Source organism: Rhinopithecus roxellana, chromosome 4, assembly GCF_007565055.1.
Source record: "Rhinopithecus roxellana isolate Shanxi Qingling chromosome 4, ASM756505v1, whole genome shotgun sequence".
Lineage (NCBI taxonomy): Eukaryota > Metazoa > Chordata > Mammalia > Primates > Cercopithecidae > Rhinopithecus > Rhinopithecus roxellana.
Genome location: NC_044552.1, coordinates 83,653,800 through 83,673,890, shown reverse-complemented (window position 1 = coordinate 83,673,890; position 20,091 = coordinate 83,653,800). Strand labels below are relative to the sequence as shown.

Sequence of the window (20,091 nt, the reverse complement as noted above, 5' to 3'; positions counted from 1 at the left end):
TGAAATCCAGCATCCTCTCCCAGTGGAGTCAGACAGAATGAGCTTAATTCCTCTAGCAATGAGTTGTAACAACACAAGTGAAATGTTTACTAGGGATGTTCATTAGAAGCTCAGTGCCCCAGTTTTTTACTGGGAGCTGATCACACAGACACTATCTGCCTAGCATTTTCTAAAACTTCAGAAGGAAAAATGTTCAGCATAAACCATATTGTTTGCACAGTTTAGACATAGTAAGCTATTCTTAACAGGAAATGGTAGGAATCCTACCATGATCCAAATGCCACCCAAGGGGCAACCTTGCAAGCAAGTCTTTCTACAGATGGCAGTCTCAGGTTTGCCATGTTACCTCTTCTCTCTCTCTCTATCTCTCTCTCTCTCTGTGTGTGTGTGTGTGTGTGTGTGTGTGTGTGTGTGTGTGTGTATGTGTCTCCGTGTGTGTGTGTGAGAGAGAGAGTATGATGGTTGGATACACATTAGAAAATCAGGAGAGATGCCTGCTCTTTCTGTTATTACTGAATATTGTTCTGAAAGTATTAAACAATATAATTAAATAAGAAGGAAGAAATCAGACAGAATAAATATTGTAAAGTAGGTAATGTTACTTAAGAATAATACAATTTTCTATTTGAAAATTATAGAACATCAGTTCTAGCTTTGCACAGTGGTAGTATCATAGCCACTGAGGTCTGAGATGCAATCATTGCTCACTGAAAACTTTCCCCCAAAACCCTGTCATGATGCCTTGCAATGCAGTTGACACTGGTAATTTTTCACAGTCTCTAAGGAGACTGATTTTTTTTTAAAAGAAGAAAATCAGTTGTAGAAAGTATCAAGATAATAAAATGATTTGGGAATTTTAAAAATATAACAGAAAAATCAGAATATGTAATAAAAATCAGAAAAGATAAATGATCTAAGAATGCACTTTGAGGAAAGTGCAGGAAGTCAATTCAGTGTGTGTGTAGGTCCAGACCATATCAGGAAGAAGTGAGAAACCAGTATGACCATAGCCGAGAGTAAGGTAATAGAGAATGAATAATGAGGCTGAAGAGTTAAAATCGGGCATAACATGCAGGGCTTTGATTGGGATTTTTTAAATTCCATTCTTAAAGCAATAAAAAATTTCTGAAGAGTTTTGAAAGCTTTAAAATACAATAACATTTGCACTCTGAAAGCATCATTCTAGCTGCAAATATGGAAATAGTTTTGAGATGAGCCAGATATGTAAGCTTTGGATGGAGATTTACAAGAATAATATCTACAATAGAATGAAATCTATACAGTAGATTCTAATAGTTTAGGGTGATGGTAGCAAAGATGAAAGAAAACTAGAATAATCTAGTGATATTTAGGAAATACAACTGGTAGCACTCTATAATTAATGGGACGTGAGGATGACAGTGAGTGAGGAGCTTCAATGATTTCCAGGTTTCTGAATTGCACAACTGTACAGATGAGAGCATCGTTTTTGTGAGAGAAAAGACACTGAGGACATAACTCAAACAGACTAAATTCATAACCTAAAACCTTTTATTCTCAAAACTATTATTTTAACATGTGTTTCAATAGATATTTGAAACCCAGAAAACAGAGGAAGGATTTTTTTAATTCTTTTATTCTCTGAAGACATGGGCTCACATCATCTGAAGGGGGATGGCCAAAGGGCAATTCCCATAAGTTAGGAGAATATTTTTAAGTGTACCAAAACAGTATCATGTCAAATATAAAGTTTTTATCTAATGAAATTATAAGCAGAAACCTAATTGCACCCTCCTCTGGAATTTGTATTTCTGATAAAATAATAATAATAATAAAAAGCCATCTTGGAAAAAATAAAGATAAAGTTGTTCCTTTTACCTAAAGTAAAAAACGGAAAGGAGTAGGAAATGTCAAACAGTAATCAAATGCAGAGGCCAAGCAAGGTACAGGTTAGAAAGTGTCCACCACATTTAGGAGAAGGGAGGAAATCGGTGACCCTGCAGAGTTAAGATTCACGGGTCTGAAGAGCATCCAGACAGCAACAGCTTATGAAGTGACACAAGATGAAGTGGAGACTTAAATATTTTGACGAATTGGCTAGCAAATGAAGTCGGAGCTAGATGGTAGCCAAAGAAGAAAACGAAGTCTGGAAATAACGCTGTTATTGTTTAATTTTAATAAAAGACATATGCATGTTTCATTGCTAATGAAGAAGTTTTGAGATATTAGAAATTAAAATTTTAAAAATATTAAATAATTTTAAAATAATGTAATGAAATATACCAAGATAAAATATATTTTTTATGCCTGGATTTGGGAATCTGGAACAATTTTAAAAGTTTTATTAGAATTATAGGAATTTAAAAAATTTACTCTAGTTAAAAAAAAAAAAAGATTTTATATTGAGAAAAATAAGGACAATCAGCCTCATTTTACAAAAGAAAAAAAAAAAAGAATGCTGATCTCCAGGATTCTATCCTCTGCATATGAGCTGAGGGGCTGGAATCTAAGTGATTTGTACAATGCTCTGTCCTGGCTGCTCCTTTCCACCCAGGAGCAAGATCACTATAAAAATTTCATTCTACATGATGCTAGAGAACTAAAAGTTTGTAAAATAATGTTTAAATGGAATATAAATGTTAAAAAATTATAATGAAGATTTCTAGGTCATCCTATATAAAGGTAGTAGACACATTTCACTCTATACCTCTTACCTAATAACACCTAAAAACCCAGGACAAAACGTGTAAAACAAACATAAGCAGATTCTGTAATGTGAAGAAAAGAAGACATCTTTCTTGGAGACGTTATACTCAAGGAATAACCCGGCAGGATGTTTTCTGCCTCCTAAATATCCTAGCCTGGACCCTGGAAAATTTCACAAGCTAGAAAGAAGGGTAAGTGCACACCCCCAAAAAGCAAAACAAAACAAACAAAAACCAACCAACAAAACAAAACAAAATAAGCCTATTTTCTTTAGCCAAAGGACCTGGAAGGGGGTGCCTATGCAGGGCATAACTTTTTGGGTGACACCAGAAACACTCCAGAGGAAAAAAAGTGCCCTCCCTCACCCTGTCATTTGCAGCAGCTGATACCAGGACTATGTCAGCAGAAGCAGCAACTACATAGTGCTCCCTCTTGGATGGTAGGTGTCTGTGGAGGCTTTGTGTGTGAGAGGGGCCTGACTGCCACCTCAGCCTGGTATTAATGAGTAACATGATCTAAATACAATAAAAAGTTACTTGTCATGCCAAGAACCAGAACAATGTCAAGTTTAATGAGAAAAACCAATCAACAGACACAACATCTATACAGCACAGATATTGGAATGATGTGACCAGATTTTAAAGCATCTATATATTTTTTAAAATACCTCAAAGAGCAACTATGAACCCTCTTGAAATGAAAAAAAAAAAAAAACTTTCCCAGAAAAAAAAAAAAATATATATATATATATAAGAACCACATGGAAATTTAAGAATGGAAACTACAACAACAACAACAACAATTCCTGCTTTCAGTATTGATGGAATAGCTGATATTGACCAATACTCCCATAATGAACCATTAAAAAAGTCAGACTAAAGCACAAAAATATCCGTTTGAAGGAATGAATGAGAGACCAGAGGAGACAGGACATGAGACACAGAATTTCAGAGCGAAAAGAAACTCATTTAGGTGAACATTAGACTCTGTAGCACTTTTTCACTTGAGACGTTTGTTGTTTTTTAAGCTAGAGAAAAAAGAAAAGAAAAGAAAAGCAGAAAGAGCTTGCTAACAGAAATCTGAGATGAGATTTTGGGGAGACTGGGGAGGCAGAACTTGGAGTTCAGGGATATCCACGCAGGTTGGACTTGAAGAAAAATTAATCCAGATAGAAACAAAACAGTTAGGAGAGCCCAATACCTTGCCTTATGTTTCCGTTGAAGGAATGTGCTATCTATTAAGCAGCACAGAAGCTTGAGGAAGAGATGCCAAGCACAAAGCAGTGTCTAGTTGTCTAGAAAGATGAGCAGAGATCTTGGAAAAATCATAAAGATAGAAAAAAAAAAAAATGGAGTCCAGAGCTCTCTAAGGAGAAGGGTCCCTGATCAACATCTAAGATTTCCAGGCAAACGTCAGAAAGAACAGTATCATAGGAGTGAAAATAAGTTGGAAATAGAGTGGATCTCACAAAACTGAATTAATTCCAGTCCAGCTTCCTGTATTGTAACTGCCTGTGAGAAAGTGAAATAAATTCTCTCTGGAAGAGTAAAACAGCAGCCAATGCCTCCAAATATCTCTAATATTTTTTATTATTCAATCTTCTATAACACACAGGAATGTCAAGAAATAAGACAGGATTAGCAAACCCAAGAGAAAAAAGGTCAGTAAAAATACGTGGTGATCTATTTTTCATCAATATTAGGTGATTAAGATACTGAAGTTGTCAGAGAGGACTTTAAAATAATTCGATTCTCAGGAAAATAAATGAAAAGATGGAAAATTTCACCACAACATTGTACTCTACTAAAAAGTCAAATCAAATCTATAAAAATTTATTAAAATGTAATCAAATGCAAAGGGCAACAACTAATTTTTAGAAACAAAATTACAGATTTATTGCAGCAGAAGAAAAGGATAGCAAACTGCAAGACCAGTCAATAGAAAATGTCGAGATTAGACCAAAGTAAAAAATATTTAAAAATTTTAAAAACCAACTTGAGAAAAATGTGAGACATAGTGAAAAGTTCTAGTATATGTGCAATTGTAGTCCCAGAAGTACAGGTGATAGAGAATTATGACAGAAGTAATATATAAAGAGAAAATGAGCAAACACTTTCCAAAATGCTGAAAGACATTATGCTACAAATTCAGAAATCTACAAATCTGTAGAAAAATAAATTTAAACTAAAAGAAAATCACACAGAGGTGCCTCATAGTTGAACTTCTGAAAGTCAAAAACAAAACAAAATAATAGCATTTAAAGCAGTCAAAGGAAAATGGCATATTACCTTCAAATGAACAATGACACTGCTAAAAACCAACTTCTCAGGAGAAATTATATAAAACAGAAGAAAAGAAAATTATATTATTAAAGAGATTGAAGAAAATAACTTTGAAATTCTATATCATTAAAAACTTTTTTTAAACTTGTATAATTTTATGGGCTACAAGTGTTGTTTTGTTACATGGATAGATTGTGTAGTTAGTGGTGAACTCAAAGCTCTTAGGGTATCCCTCACTTGAATAATATACATTGCACCCATTAAGTAGTTTCTCATCATACACCCTCCTCCCACACCTTGCAACCTTCAAAGTATCCATTGTCTATCATTCCACACTCTTGCATCCATGTGTACACATTATTTAGCTCCCACTTACAAGTGAGAATATGCAGTGTTTGTCTTTCTGTGTCTGAGTTGTTTCACTTAAGATAATGACCTCCAGTTTCATCCATATTGCTGCAAAAGAAATGATTTCATTTTTTATGGTTGCATTGTATCCCATTGTGTATATATATCACGTTTTTCTTCTCTAGTCATCCACTGATGGACACTTAGGTTGATTCCATATCTTTCCTATGGTGAATAGCGCCATTATAAACATATAAGTGCAGGTGTCCTTGTGATATAATGATTTATTTCCCTTAGGGAGTGATACCCAATAGTGGGATTGCCGGATCAAATGGTAGTTCTATGTTTACTTCTTTGAGAAATCTCCATACTGTTTTCCATAGAGGTTGTACTAATTTACATTCCTATCTACAGTGTATTAGCCTTTCTTTTCTCCACATCCTCTCCAGCATGTTATTTTTTTACTTTTTAGTAATAGACAATCTGACTGATATAAAATAATACCTCGTTGTGGTTTTAATTTGTATTTCTCTGATTATTAGTGATGTTCAGCATTCTTCATATGCTCATTGGTCATTTATATGTCTTCTTTTGAAAAATGTTTATTCATGTCCTTTCCCTATTTTTTTGTTTCTTTGTTTGTTTGTTTGAGACAGAGTCTCATTCTGTCGCCCAGACTGGAGTGCAGTGGTGTGATCTCCGCTCACTGCAAGCTCCTCCTCCCAGGTTCACGCCATTCTCCTGCCTCAGCCTCTATAGTAGCTGGGACTACAGATGCCTGCCACCACACTTGGCTAATTTTTTTGTATTTTTAGTAGACATGAGGTTTCACCATGTTAGCCAGGATGGTCTCGATCTCCTGACCTCGTGATCTGCCCGCCTCTGCCTCCCAAAGTTCTGGGATTACAGGCGTGAGCCACCATGGCTGGCCTCCTTTTCCTTTTTTTTTTTTGAGACGGAGTCTTGCTCTGTTGCCCAGGCTGGAGTGCAGTGGCACGATCTCAGCTCACTGCAAGCTCTGCCTCCTGGGTTTAGGCTATTCTCCTGCCTCAGTCTCCTGTGTAGCTGGGACTACAGGCCCCCGCCACCTCGCCCGGCTAGTTTTTTGTAATTTTTAGTAGAGACGGAGTTTCACCATGTTAGCCAGGATGGTCTCGATCTCCTGACCTCATGATCCGCCCGTCTCAGCCTCCCAAAGTGCTGGGATTACAGGCTTGAGCCACCACGCCCGGCCCGGTCCTTTTCCTATTTTTAATGGATTTTTTTCAGTTGTTTGAATCCTTTGTAAATTCTGGATATTCGCCCCCTGTTGGGTGCAGGTTTGCTGTTTCTCTGTGTGTGTGTCTCTCAAGATAATGGCACCTTGATCTTGGACTTCCCAGCCTCCGGAACTATGAGAAATAAATTTCTATTTATTATACATTCCCTAACTTGTGATATTCTGTCATAGCAACACAAAATAGACTAAGAAAAAGAAATGGTATAGAAAAGAGAGGCTGGTGTTATTCATCAAGACAATGGGAGAATAAGCCAGGAAGCATTTCAGAGATCTTTGGGGCTGCACTTCTGGTCACAGGCCCAGAGCAAGACCTTGGGGCAAGGTTTTCAGAGAGGCACCCTTGAGGCCTCAGCATTTGTTGCCCTGTGCCACCTTATGTCTCATCTCTGCTCCCTACATTCTGGCACAGCACCCCCTCAGCCACCCCAGCCATGGCTTAAGTGGGCCTAAGTGCAGTTTGGACTGCTATTCTGGAGAGTGCAAGCAGTAAACCTTGGCAGCATCCATATAGTGCTAATTCTACAGGCCCTCAGAGTGTGTGGGCTGTTGGACCATGGCAGCCACCTGGATTTTAAAGGACGCATCAGGCAGCCTGGGGGCTTAGGCAAATCCTGCTACAGGAGTGGTGCCACCACAGAGTTCCCACTAGGGCAATTCCCAGCAGAGCTGTAAGGTTGAAACCACTTCAGAGTCCCCACTAGGCTTAGTAAAGCGGTGGGGATGGGACTACCCCTGAAACCACAAAGCTGTAAAGCTACCAGCTTGAAATTCCAGTCTTGGAGAGCTGCTGGCATGAGTCTCCAACCCATAACAGCTGTTTTGTGGGCTGAGCCCAGCAAAGCCATGGAGGGCAGGGCTATCCAAGTCTTTGGGGGACAAACCCTTGCTCCAGTGTGCCCAGAGGTAACACAAAGAGTTAAAGATTATTCTGGAATCTTAAGATTTAATGTTGTTTCTCTTGTTGGCTTTAGGACTTACTTGGAACCAGTTTCCCCTTTCTTTTCACTTATTTATCCCTTTTGAAATGGGAATGTCTAGCCTGTCCCTCCATTGTATTTTAGAAGTGGATACATTTTGATTTCAGTATCACAGATGGAGGAGAACTTATCTCAGAATGAGTCATGTTTTGAGTCTCATTTATATGTGATTTTAAAGGAGACTTTGGACTTTCGAGTTCATGCTACAATGAGTTAAGACTTTGGGGACTATTGGAATAGAATGAATGTAGTTTGCACATGAGAAAGACATGAATTTGGGGGACCAGAGGCAGATGATATGATTTGAATGTGTTCCCCCCAAAACTTTTCTGTTGAAAACTTGATCCTCAATGTGATGATGTTGGAAAATAGAACCTTGACGAATAGCCTAATGCTGCTTTTTTTTTTTTTTTCAGGAATGGGTTTGTCACCTTGGGAGTAAGAATAATAAGTTCAGTCCTCTTTCTCTTTCTCTTTCTTTCTCTCTCTCTCTCTCTCCTCCCCCCTCCCTTTTTTGCTCCGTCTCTTCCACTCTCCCTTTCCTACTCTCTCTTTCCCCCTCTCCCTTTCCTCCTTGCTCTCTCCCCCTTCCCTTTCTCACTCCCTCTCTCCCCTTCTCCCTTTCCCACTCCCTCTCTCCTTTTTGCTCTTCCACCATGGGATAATGTAGCAAGAAGGCCCTCATCAGATGCGGCACTTTGGTCTTAGACTTTCCAGCCTTCAGAACTGTAAGAAATAATTTATATTCTTTATAAATTAGTCTGTGGTATTCTGTTATAGCAGCACTAAAAAGAGTAAGACAGTATCTAAAGGAATTGAAATCAGTATATTAAACAGATATCTGCATACCCATGTTCATTGCAGCATTATTCACAATAGCCAAAATAGAGATGCAACCTAAGTGTCCATCAACAGATAAATGAATAAAGAAAAAATGTGGCATATATACATAACGGATTATTAGTTAGCCTTAGAAAAGAAGGAAATACTGCCATTTGTGATAACATGGATGAAACTAGAAAATATTATGTTAAGTGAAATGAACCAGGCACAGAAAAACAAATACTATATGATCTCACTTATACTTGGAAGCTAAACAAGCTGAATTCATAGAAGTAGAGAACAGAGGCTGGGCGCAGTGGCTCATGCCTGTAATCCCAGCACTTTGGGAGGCCGAGGCGGGTGGATCACAAGGTCATGAGATTGAGACCATCTTGGCTAACATGGCAAAACCCGGGCTCTAATAAAAATACAAAAATATTAGCCAGGCGTGGTGGCAGGTGCCTGTAGTCCCAGCTACTCAGGAGGCTGAGGCAGGAGAATGGCGTGAACCCGGGAGGGCTTGCAGTGAGCTGAGATCGGCCACTGTACTCCAGCCTGGGCAACAGAGCAAGACTCCATCTCAGACAAAAAAAAAAAAAAAAAAAAAAGAAGTAGAGAATAGAATAGTGGTACCAGGTGCTGGGGAGAAAGTTAGATGGAGAGAAGAGAGATGTTGGTCAAAGGTTACAAAGTTTCAGTTAGACAGGATAAATAAATTTTAGTGATCTTTTGTACAGAATGATAACTATAGTTGATAATAATGTATTATATGTTTCAAAACTGCTAAAAGAGTAGATTATAAATGTTCTCACCACACCAGAAAACATAAGTGAGGTAATAAATATTTTAATTAGCTTATGTAATCATTCTGCAATGTGAATATATCAAAACATCACATTGCATATGATGCATGAATATATACATATTTATGCATATAATTTATCCCATAAATATATACAACTATTCATCAACTAAAAATAGAATAAAAATTTTAAAACATGAATTTAAAAATCAGAAATAAAAAAAGAAAAAATAGGGAAATCCAAAATTACAGTTGGAAGATTTAACACATCACCCTTGGTAACCGATAGAAGAGGTAAATACAAAAGCAATAAAGATACAGATGATTTGAACATCCCTAATTTTGATAAACTTGTCTTAATTGAGATATTTAGAATACTACCCTTGATATTGGCATTTTCCCCAAGCACGTTTGGTATATTTACCAAAACTGATTGTTTGATCCATAGAACAAGTTTCCAGAAATGTCAAAGAATTGACATCATATAGAATATTCCTGCTAGTTCCATTTTTATTCAACATTATACTTGAGATCCTAATCAGTGTAATAAAGTTAGAACAAAAATGTTTAAATCCTAAAAATTCGGAAAACGGTCTTTATTATTCCTAATTTTGTATATATAGAAAGAGTCAAAAGAATCTACAAACCATTATAATTAATAAGTGAATTTAGCAACATGGCTGGATAAAAAATCATTTGTATCTCTATGTATGGCAAAATTTAGAAAATAAAATTAAACAAATAAGATAATGTGAATATACAAAATTAACTGATAAAAGAGAAAAAAGAGATAAAACTAAAATCTTACAATTAGATATTGAATAAAATTGGTAAAATGTGATCTGACAACAAAAGCTGTATACAAAGAAAAACATGAAAGTACAGAACTGTACCTTTAATAGAATTAATATACCAGTGAAACAAAGAAAAACAAGATGATAGAAAAACAGTTTAATTCTGCTGACTAATGTCATTCATTTGCTTTTAATATATTTTTATATTCGTTTATCCTCTACTGTTTTCTTATTTTCTTCTACTTCGTTGTGCTTTACCGAGTGTTATTCTGATTCTGCTTTCAACTATTTCTTTAATTTTTATCTTTTAAACTCTCAGTTTAAACTTTATTTAAAGTTTTCTATTTCATCTTAAAATGTATACATACATTTTATCCCATATCAGTATAATTGTATTTAGTATAAACTTACATATTTATTCTATAAACAAATACATTAGTAATTTAATCAATGTTTGACTGCCCCCCCCCCCCCACCTCAAAGTTAAGTTGATGCAGTGCTGTATTTCCCCCAAAACCTCAAAAGTTCAGAAGGTATGTTACCTCAGTTTGCAGAACCTAACCTTCTATTTCCCTCCAAAATGAAAGCTGGTTGGGAAATGTGTAAGGCAAAAAATGATGGCATTTGCTAAAAGTCTGATGCTAATAGTCAAGTTGAAGTATTCATACTTCCTCCAGAAAAGAGATGTGCCTGCAAACAATTTCTGGACACAATAAAGAATACCAAGTACCAAAAGTGAGGATGCTGCTGAGCACAGGTTAACGCTATATATCATATATTGTCTGGGACTCAAGGGGTAAAAGACAGGGAAGACTCCAAGCTTTCACCTTTTCTAGGATTTGTCATTCCATGTGTGTTTTTACCCCTTCATTTGTTGTCCCTTTCATAAAATCTTCTGAACTCACCTACTCTTTCATTCTAGATGCTTCTTCCCTTTCTCTGACTCTCCATATCTTCCGTAATATCTTGCCATGCTGTTAATGCTGTTATCCTAGTGTTTGTGTTTTCAGAAAGCTTGAACTACTGCAAATGTTGTACCCCTCAGAATACATACAAAGAGACACTTGCATAGCCATCATTGATCATACAGTTAGGCCAATCAAGTGGGTGACAAACAAAGGGGAGGCAGTGGGGCAAACCAGTGTGTTTCAGAATGCACAAAGGTGAAATAGGTTCCTTACTTAAGGAATGAAGAAAGCAGAATCACTCACTGAGACTGTGAGACATACCACACTGTGAGACATACCACACTTTTGTGTAGGCTGGTGTTACCTACCTCTATAATCAACCTATTTCTTTATTTATCCTCTGTGTAGCCTACATGGAGAAACACAAAAATATTACTGTTAAACTCCTGCAGATTGGAGTAATTTATTGGTAAAAAAAAATATGAAAATAAAAAATGCCTGTGTGATTATGAAAAGTTTTGATTTTTATTTTATAATCTATTTTCTTACAAGATCACTAAAAGTCACTTAGGAAGGCATTTCTTTTTTTAAGCTTTTCTCTGGAGTCATTGTACTATGGTCTATTTTTTAATATAGGAAATGAAAGTTTTCATTGTGAAAACAAGCTTGATGTTCTACAACTCACAGGCCATCACAGAGTGTTCTAGAAAGTGTGTCATTTCCTTTTTTAATCTTTTTTTGATAGTTAATCAATTTCCTCTGTCTTATAAATATCACACAAATATAATATTGGCCAAAGAACACACACAGAGAAAGAACAGATATTTGTATAAAATTCATTTCCATGTTCCAATGTGTGCACCTCCTAAAAGCAAGTAAAGGCAGTCCAGAACACCTAATTTTGTGAATTTTTGAAGTTTTTATTTTTAAGTTCTATTTAATCATTATTTGAGGGAGGTGCTCAAATGCCCAAAGACAATTAATCCTAACAAAGCATGAGTACATCACCAACAATCTTTAACTCAACTACCTTTCAGTGCTAAGTAGAAATAATTTTTTTAAAAAAGGAAACTAGTACTCGAGTCAATTTGTATGTAACAATTGTAGAATACAAAATACAAAGAACTAAAGCAACTTTGTAACAATCCCTGAGACAAATAAATTTCCATCAAATACGGAAATTTGACTGTATTAGGGAACTGTGATAATTTCTAGAGCCATGAAGTTTGCTGTATTCAGGAGATACAGGTAGGCTCCCTTCTCCAGAGGGCAGTGATAACCAAAAGCCTTAGTAATCTTTGACATTTCCCTCTCCTAGCTCTCAAATATCTGTGTCAATGATTTCAAATTGCATTTATTGTTTAAGTTTCTCCTCTTCTTACTTGTGGTTCCTATCCAAAGCTACAGACTTAAGACCACTTCTCCCACTTCAGACCTATATTTCTGCAAAGAGCAAGTCTCAGATAACAACCATTGCAAAAATTCAAATGTTATCATAACTATTATTTTCTCTTTGGACAACTGAATCCTAAAATTTAACTGACTTGAACTGCCATGATTAATATCTTTGACTACACTAACTAGTACTAATCTTTCCTTTAAATTCCCTCTTCAGCAAAATTGAAAAAGTATATATGTGTTACTGGACCAAAGGCAAGGGACAGTAGCCATCAGTTTTTAAAACTTACTTTATTGCACTATGCCATAACTCACCAATGTAAAAAAAAAAAATGATCTTTTGGTATTTCACAAAGCATATATTGTCTCTGAGACATTTCCTCATATCCAACTCAGTAGTTTTTGGGTGGAGCTCAGAGATATTTATTCAACAAGTTCTTCAAGTGATTCTCATGTCCAACAAAGTTTAAGAACAATTAAAGTGGTCAGGATGGCTAGATATAGAATTTTTAAAAGATCAATTTTGGATGAATATGGTATTTTTTCCTTAAAAGGAATCTTCTACCTGATTTTTCCTTTTAGCAGTGACTTTAAATGCAAGTTACTCCTTGAGACTCCTCACTTGATCCATAGAAAGAGCCAAGGGCAACTCCCTCAAAACTCTCTTATGTCCTAAGATTTTATTTTTGCTTGTAACAGCATGTCAAGCAATACAGAGCTACAATTATCTTTGGGGCAAAATTTGGATAAAATATTCACCATTTTTTCTTCTTTTGAGTATTTTCAACAGTATCATTTTTTATATTAGAGCAACTACTATCATTCAGAAAGACACTTAATACCATCTGCAGAAACTCAGTCTGAGCTTTTAAAACTTGAGATTGATCTTTCTTCTTGCCTACTTCTCTGGTCCTAGAAACACTGATCAATAGAAAACAATTTGTCATCCCAAATATAGTATACAATTTCCTTGTGGGATTTTAAATCCAAGGTATATCTGTATTCATCATTTTATGTGTGAAAAATGTAAGAGAAATAAAACCTTGTTCATTATATTAACTCCTTCTAGTCCTGTCATTTTGAAGCATTGGTTGGATTCTTAATCCTCTGTTGTCTGAAGATACTAGAGCTCTTTCACTAGCAGAAATCCATTTAGATAAAAACCTTCAATCATGTGATCCAAATGTCCAGGTGCTACACCAACTTGGTATGTCCTCATCTGTCAACCTTAATCACTCACTATCTCATATCACAGGCTCCCAGCATCCTTCTTTTAAATTCTTCCTACAGATTATTTTCAGAAACAGCTTCTTACTAAAAATTACCTTTTACGTATTGAGCAGTTAATGTCTCTTTTTAATGATGTTATTGTTGAATACCTGTTTTTCATCATTTAATCACTTATTTACTCTTACCCGATGAACTTGAAATTCATAGAATCTAAAGTCTCAAAATCCTCAGACACTGTTTATGTAAACAAAACTATAAAATATGAGAAAATTGACTTAAGTTCTACTCTTATAAGGTCTGTTGTTATTCATTTGTTTTGCCATTGTTTCATTCACATGAATATATGAATTAGATTAGTATTTGCTTCATAGAATAACCTGTCCTAAAGATAATTAAAATACTTCCAGTCCAGCTATTTAAGTCAATTTTTCCACCCAATAGCAAGGGACACCTCTCTGAATGCAAATATATTCATGACATATTCTTTAATGATTCCTCCATTGTGAATCTCTACCATAAAGTTGGAACTCCTTGGCAGGATGACATGCAAGACCTTTCATACTTTGGTCATGTTTTCTGCACCCCTTATTTTGTAATTATGCTTCTGCAAGACATACACTTGATTATAGTTGAAATACACACACACATACTCACAAACACATGTGTCTTGCCTCTCTGTCTACACGCTACACTTATGTTGGTCTTACTGTCTTACTTCCTCAACCTACAACTGAGCTCAGGTCAACCTCTAAGAAAATCTTTCATGGTCCCAGTTCCAGAATGAATTATATGACTCATCTTGGTGCTCCTATAGCACTGTGTCTATTTTCTATCAATGCATTTGATGTTATTGTGTTTCATTGTCTATTAATACATCTTCTTGCCTGCTATTACTGAACTTCTTGAGAACAGGTACTCCATCTTATTTATCTTTTATTCTTCTGGTTGATATCAACAAGTGCTCATAAATGTTTGTTGAATAGATGAAATAATTAATGTATAAATACATAAGCTCAGTTAATGTGGTAGCCAGAGAAAGAAACATGCTTAAATAGAAATAGTTTCCTCTGTTAGCAAATAGGCCATGAGTTTGGTATTCCAAGTATTTAAAGGCAAGATTTATTTCATAAAGTTCTATGTACCTTTTGAAATACTCTTTTCTTAAGTAATAATTCTTTTGATTCTGACCATTTTCATTTTTAAAAGCTTAATCATAAAATAATAAAATATTCTGTCTTCTTTTTTTCAGTGGCAGCATAGAGGGTACTAGAGAACATGTGGTGTGTGGGATTAACGTGGGAAGACCTGGCTGACTTCCCTTTTTTCATGTACTATCTGTGAATTTGGTTAGGCCACCCAACTCCTCAATGTCTTAATTTAGGTGCATAAAATGGTATAATAATACTAATCCATACTACTCATTAGATTTCAAATGAGACAGCTATGTGAGAATATCAATAAGATATCAATAAGATCAATAAGAAGTGCTTTTTTTTTTTTTTTTTTTTTTTTTGACGATACTGTCCTTTCCCCCAATGTGTGCCATTGGGGCCTTTGTCAGAAATCAGTTGACTACAAATGCATAGATTTATTTCTAGGTTCACTATGCTGTCCCTTTGGTCTCTGTCTGTTTTTATGCCAGTACCATGCTGTTTTGGTTACTGTTCCTTTGCAGCATATTTTGAAGTCAGGTAGTGTGATGCCTCCAGCTTTGTTCTTTTTGTTCAAGATTGCTTTAGCTATTTTGAGTCTTTTGTGGTTCCATATAAATTTTAGGACTGTTTTTCTATATCTGTGAAGAAAATCATTGTTGTTATCATAGGGATTACATTGAAGCTATAGATTACTTTGGGTAAAATGGATATTTAAAAAATATTAATTTTTCCAATCCATGAATGCAAGATACCTTTTCATTCCTTTGTGTCCTCTTTAATTTCTTTAATCAGTATTTTATAGTTTTTAGTGTAGAGATCTTCCACCCCTTGATTAAATTTATTCTTAGGTATTGTATTTCTTTTATAGCTATTATCAGTGGGGTTGTTGTCTTGATTTCCTTTTCAAATAGCTTGCTATTGGCATTTAGAAAAGTGACTTATTTGGGGGATATGGATTTTGTATCCCACAACTTTACTGATCTTTCTTATTATTTCTAAGAGTTTTTTGTGGAGTCTGTCAGATTTTCTATATTTAAGGTCATGTAATCTGCGAAAAAAAAAAAAAAAAAAAAAAAAAAAAAAAAAAAGAGGACAGTTTGACTTCTTCCTTTCCAATTTAGATGCCCTGTATTTCTTACTCTTGCCTAATTACTCTGTGTAAGATTTCCAGAACTATATTGAATAAGAGTGATGAGAATGGGCATTCTTGTCTTATTTCAAATTTTAGAGGAAAAATTTTCAACTTTTCCCATTCAATATGTTAGCTGTGGGTTTGTCATGTATGACCTTTACTGTGTTGAGGCATGTTCCTTCTATTTTTAATTTGTGGAGAGTTTTCATCATAAAGGAATGTTGAATTATATCAAATGCTTTATCTGCATCTGTTGAGATAATCGTATGGCTTTTGTCCTTTATTCTGTTAATATGATGTATCAAGCTTATTGATTTGCATATGTTGAATCATCCTTCAATATCTGGAATAATCTCACTTGATCATGGTGAAAAATATTTTTGAGGTATTGTTGGATTCAGTTTGTTAATATTTTGTTAAGAATTTGTGAAAAACTGAATATTCATATGCAGGAGAATGAAACTAGGCCTCTATTTCTCATCACTTACAAAAAAAAAACTCAATATGGAATAAAATTTAAATGTAAGATCTAACACTATGAAACTACTAGAAGAAAACACAGAAGAAATGCTTTATGATATTGGTCTGAGCAAGGATTTTTAAGATTAGATTTCAAAAGCACAAGAAACAAAAGCAAAAATAAGCAAATAAGATTACATCAAATTAGAAAGCTTTTGCACAGGAAAGGAAATAATCAACAGAATGAAGAGACAAGCTACAGAATGGGAGAAAATATGTGTAAACTATGTATCTGACAAGGATTACTTTTTTTTTTTTTTGTATTTTTTTTTTTATTATTACACTTTAAGTTCTAGGGTACATGTGCATAACGTGCAGGTTTGTTACATATGTATACTTATGCCATGTTGGTGTGCTGCACCCATCAACTCGTCAGCACCCATCAATTCATCATTTATATCATGTATAACTCCCCAATGCAATCCCTCCCTCCTCCCCCCTCCCCCCTCCCCATGATAGGCCCCAGTGCGTGATGTTCCCCTTCCCGAGTCCAAGTGATCTCATTGTTCAGTTCCCACCTATGAGTGAGAACATGCGGTGTTTGGTTTTCTGTTCTTGTGATAGTTTGCTAAGAATGATGGTTTCCAGCTGCATCCATGTCCCTACAAAGGACGCAAACTCATCCTTTTTTATGGCTGCATAGTATTCCATGGTGTATATGTGCCACATTTTCTTAATCCAGTCTGTCACAGATGGACATTTGGGTTGATTCCAAGTCTTTGCTATTGTGAATAGTGCCGCAATAAACATACGTGTACATGTGTCTTTGTAGTAGAATAATTTATAATCCTTTGGGTATATACCCAGTAGTGGGATGGCTGGGTCATATGGTACATCTAGTTCTAGATCCTTGAGGAATTGCCATACTGTTTTCCATAATGGTTGAACTAGTTTACAATCCCACCAACAGTGTAAAAGTGTTCCTATTTCTCCACATCCTCTCCAACACCTGTTGTTTCCTGACTTCTTAATGATTGCCATTCTAACTGGTGTGAGATGGTATCTCATTGTGGTTTTGATTTGCATTTCTCTGATGGCGAGTGACGATGAGCATTTTTTCATGTGTCTGTTGGCTGTATGAATATCTTCTTTTGAGAAATGTCTGTTCATATCCTTTCCCCACTTTTTGATGGGGTTGTTTGTTTTTTTCTCGTATATTTGTTTGAGTTCTTTGTAGATTCTGGATATTAGCCCTTTGTCAGATGAGTAGGTTGCAAAAATTTTCTCCCATTCTGTAGGTTGCCTGTTCACTCTGATGGTAGTTTCTTTTGCTGTGCAAAAGCTCTTTAGTTTAATTAGATCCCATTTGTCAATTTTTGCTTTTGCTGCTGTTGCTTTTGGTGTTTTTAAGAATACACAAGGAAATCCAACAACTCAACAGCAAAAGAGGAAAGCCCCACAAATAAACCAATTAAAAATGGGCAAAGGATCTGAACAGACATTTCTCAAAAGATGACATACAAATGGTCAACAAATTTATGAAAAAAAAGTTCACTGTTATTAATCATCAGGGAAATGCAAATGGAAAGCACAAAGAGATTCATTTCAACCCAATCAAGATGACTATTATCAAAACAATAAAAAAAGACTTGGAAGCAGAACAAGATGCCTGAATAGAAGCCTCCAGCAAATGCTGCCCCTCTCCATGCAGGAACACCAATTGAACAACCATCTACAAAAGAAAGCACTTTTATAAGAACCAAAAATCAGGTGAATGACCGCAGTACCTGGTTTTAACATTACATCAATAAAAGAAGCACTGAAAAGGGAAGAAAAGACAGACTTGAATTGCCACTACCACTCTTCCCCCAACCCTCAGGAGCAGCAGAAGCTGTGTGGTGCAGAGACAGAATCTGTGCACTTGAGCTAGGGAGAGCACAGTGATTATGGGACTTTGCATTGGAACTCAGTGCTGCCTGTCAGAGTGGAAAGCAACACAGGGCAGAAATACCCAGTGACTGAAGAGGCCACAGGGCTGGTGACCATTTAGACCAGCCCTAGCCAGAGGGAAATCATCTATCCCAGTGGTTGGAATGTGAGTTCCTGAAAGCTCTGACACTATGGGCTAAAGTGCTCTGAGATCCTAAATAAACTTGAAAGATGGTGTAGAAAACAGTTGCAATTCCTAGACATGTCCTGGTGCTGTGCTGGGCTCAAAGCCAGTGAATTTGGGATGCATGCAAGCTAGTGAGCCATTGGCAAGCATAACCAAGTGAGTGCTTCTGTTGCCCCTCTCCCAACCTCAGGCAGCACAGCCCACAGCTCCAGGCGAGACTCCTTCCTTCTGCTTGAGGAGTAGAGGGGAATAGTAAAGAGGATTTTGTCTTGCAACTTGGATACCAGCTCAGCCATCATAGAACAGGGCACCTGGCAGATTCCTGAGGCCCCAATCTAAGCCCTAGCTCCTCCTGGACATTTCTAGACACACCCTAGACTAGAAGGGTACCCATTGTCTTAAAGGGAAGGACAGAGTCCTGGCAGGATTCATAACCTGCTGACTAAAAAGCCCTTAGGCCTTGAATAAACATCAGTGTTACGCAGACAGTACTCACTGCAGGCCTTGAATGAGACCCTGTGCTGTGCTGACTTTTCGTGTGACCCAGCACATTCACAGATGTGGTGGCCATGAGAAGAGACTCATTTGGCTTGAGAAAAGGAGAGAGAAGAGTAAGGGGAACTTAGCCTTGCAGCCTTGCAGCTTGGTTATCAGTTCGGCCACAGTGAGGAAGAGTATCAAGCAGGCTCCTGGGGTAATCAATTCCAGGCCTTGACTCCTGATTGACTGTGGGCCAGAGGGTAGTCCACTGCCCTGAAGTAAGAAACTCATGCCTAGCAGCATTCACCACATGGCTGAATGGCCCTTTGTCCTTGAGTGAACACTGGCAGTAGCCAGGTAGTACTTGCTATGTCCCTGGGGCAGTGGTGGCCACAGAAAGAGGCTTCTTCTGCTTATGGAAAGGAGAGGGAAGAGTAAGAAGGACTTTGTCATGTGGTTTGGGTGCCAGCTCAGCTGTAGTAGAATAGAGCACCAAGTAGATTCCTAAGGTACTGATTCCAGGCCATGGCTCCAGGACAACATTTTTGGACCTTCCTTAGACAAAGGGGGAGCTTGCTGCCCTGAAGGGTGGGCCACAAGCCTGGCTGGATTCATCACTTGCTAATTGTAGAGTCCTAGAGCCTCAAAGTAACATTGATGGTAACCAGGAAGTGATCCTGGCAGGCCCTGGGTGACACCCAGTGATATGGAGGCTTCAGATCTGACCCTGTGCAGCCCCAGTGGTGGCGGCGACAGGGGTCATGTGTCACTACTCCCCTACCAGGCTGCAGGCAGCTTAGCATGGAGAGCAAAACTTCATTTTTTGGGGGGAAAAGTCAGGGATGAGAACAAGAGTCTCTGCCTAGTAATCCAGGGAAAGCTCTTGATTCTACTCAAAACCACCAAGGTGGTAGCTCTATGAGTCTGCAAGAGCCACAGCATTATGGGCTTGAGGTGCCGCCTAAGGCAGATATAGCTGCAGTGACAAAAGATGTAGATCACAGCACCCAAGTCCCTTCAAATACCTGGAAAGCCTTCCCAAGAAGGATGAGCATACAGAAGCCCAGACCACGAAGATAATAATAAATACCCAACCCATGGAAGCCCAGATAGCAACCAACATCCACAAGCATCAAGACCATACAGAAAAAAACATGCTCTCACCAAACCAACTAAATAAGGCACCAGCAACCAATCACAAAGTGAAAGAGATATGTGATCTTTC

The 20,091-nt window shown here is 36.9% G+C and overlaps 1 non-coding gene across 1 annotated transcript; it reads left to right on the top strand.

The window, feature by feature from the left end:
* Nucleotides 1–650: 650 nt before the first annotated feature.
* LOC115897066 lies at nt 651–788 on the top strand. The gene has a single exon (XR_004057013.1). It is a non-coding gene; the product is annotated as a U4 spliceosomal RNA (small nuclear RNA).
* Nucleotides 789–20,091: the final 19,303 nt, after the last annotated feature.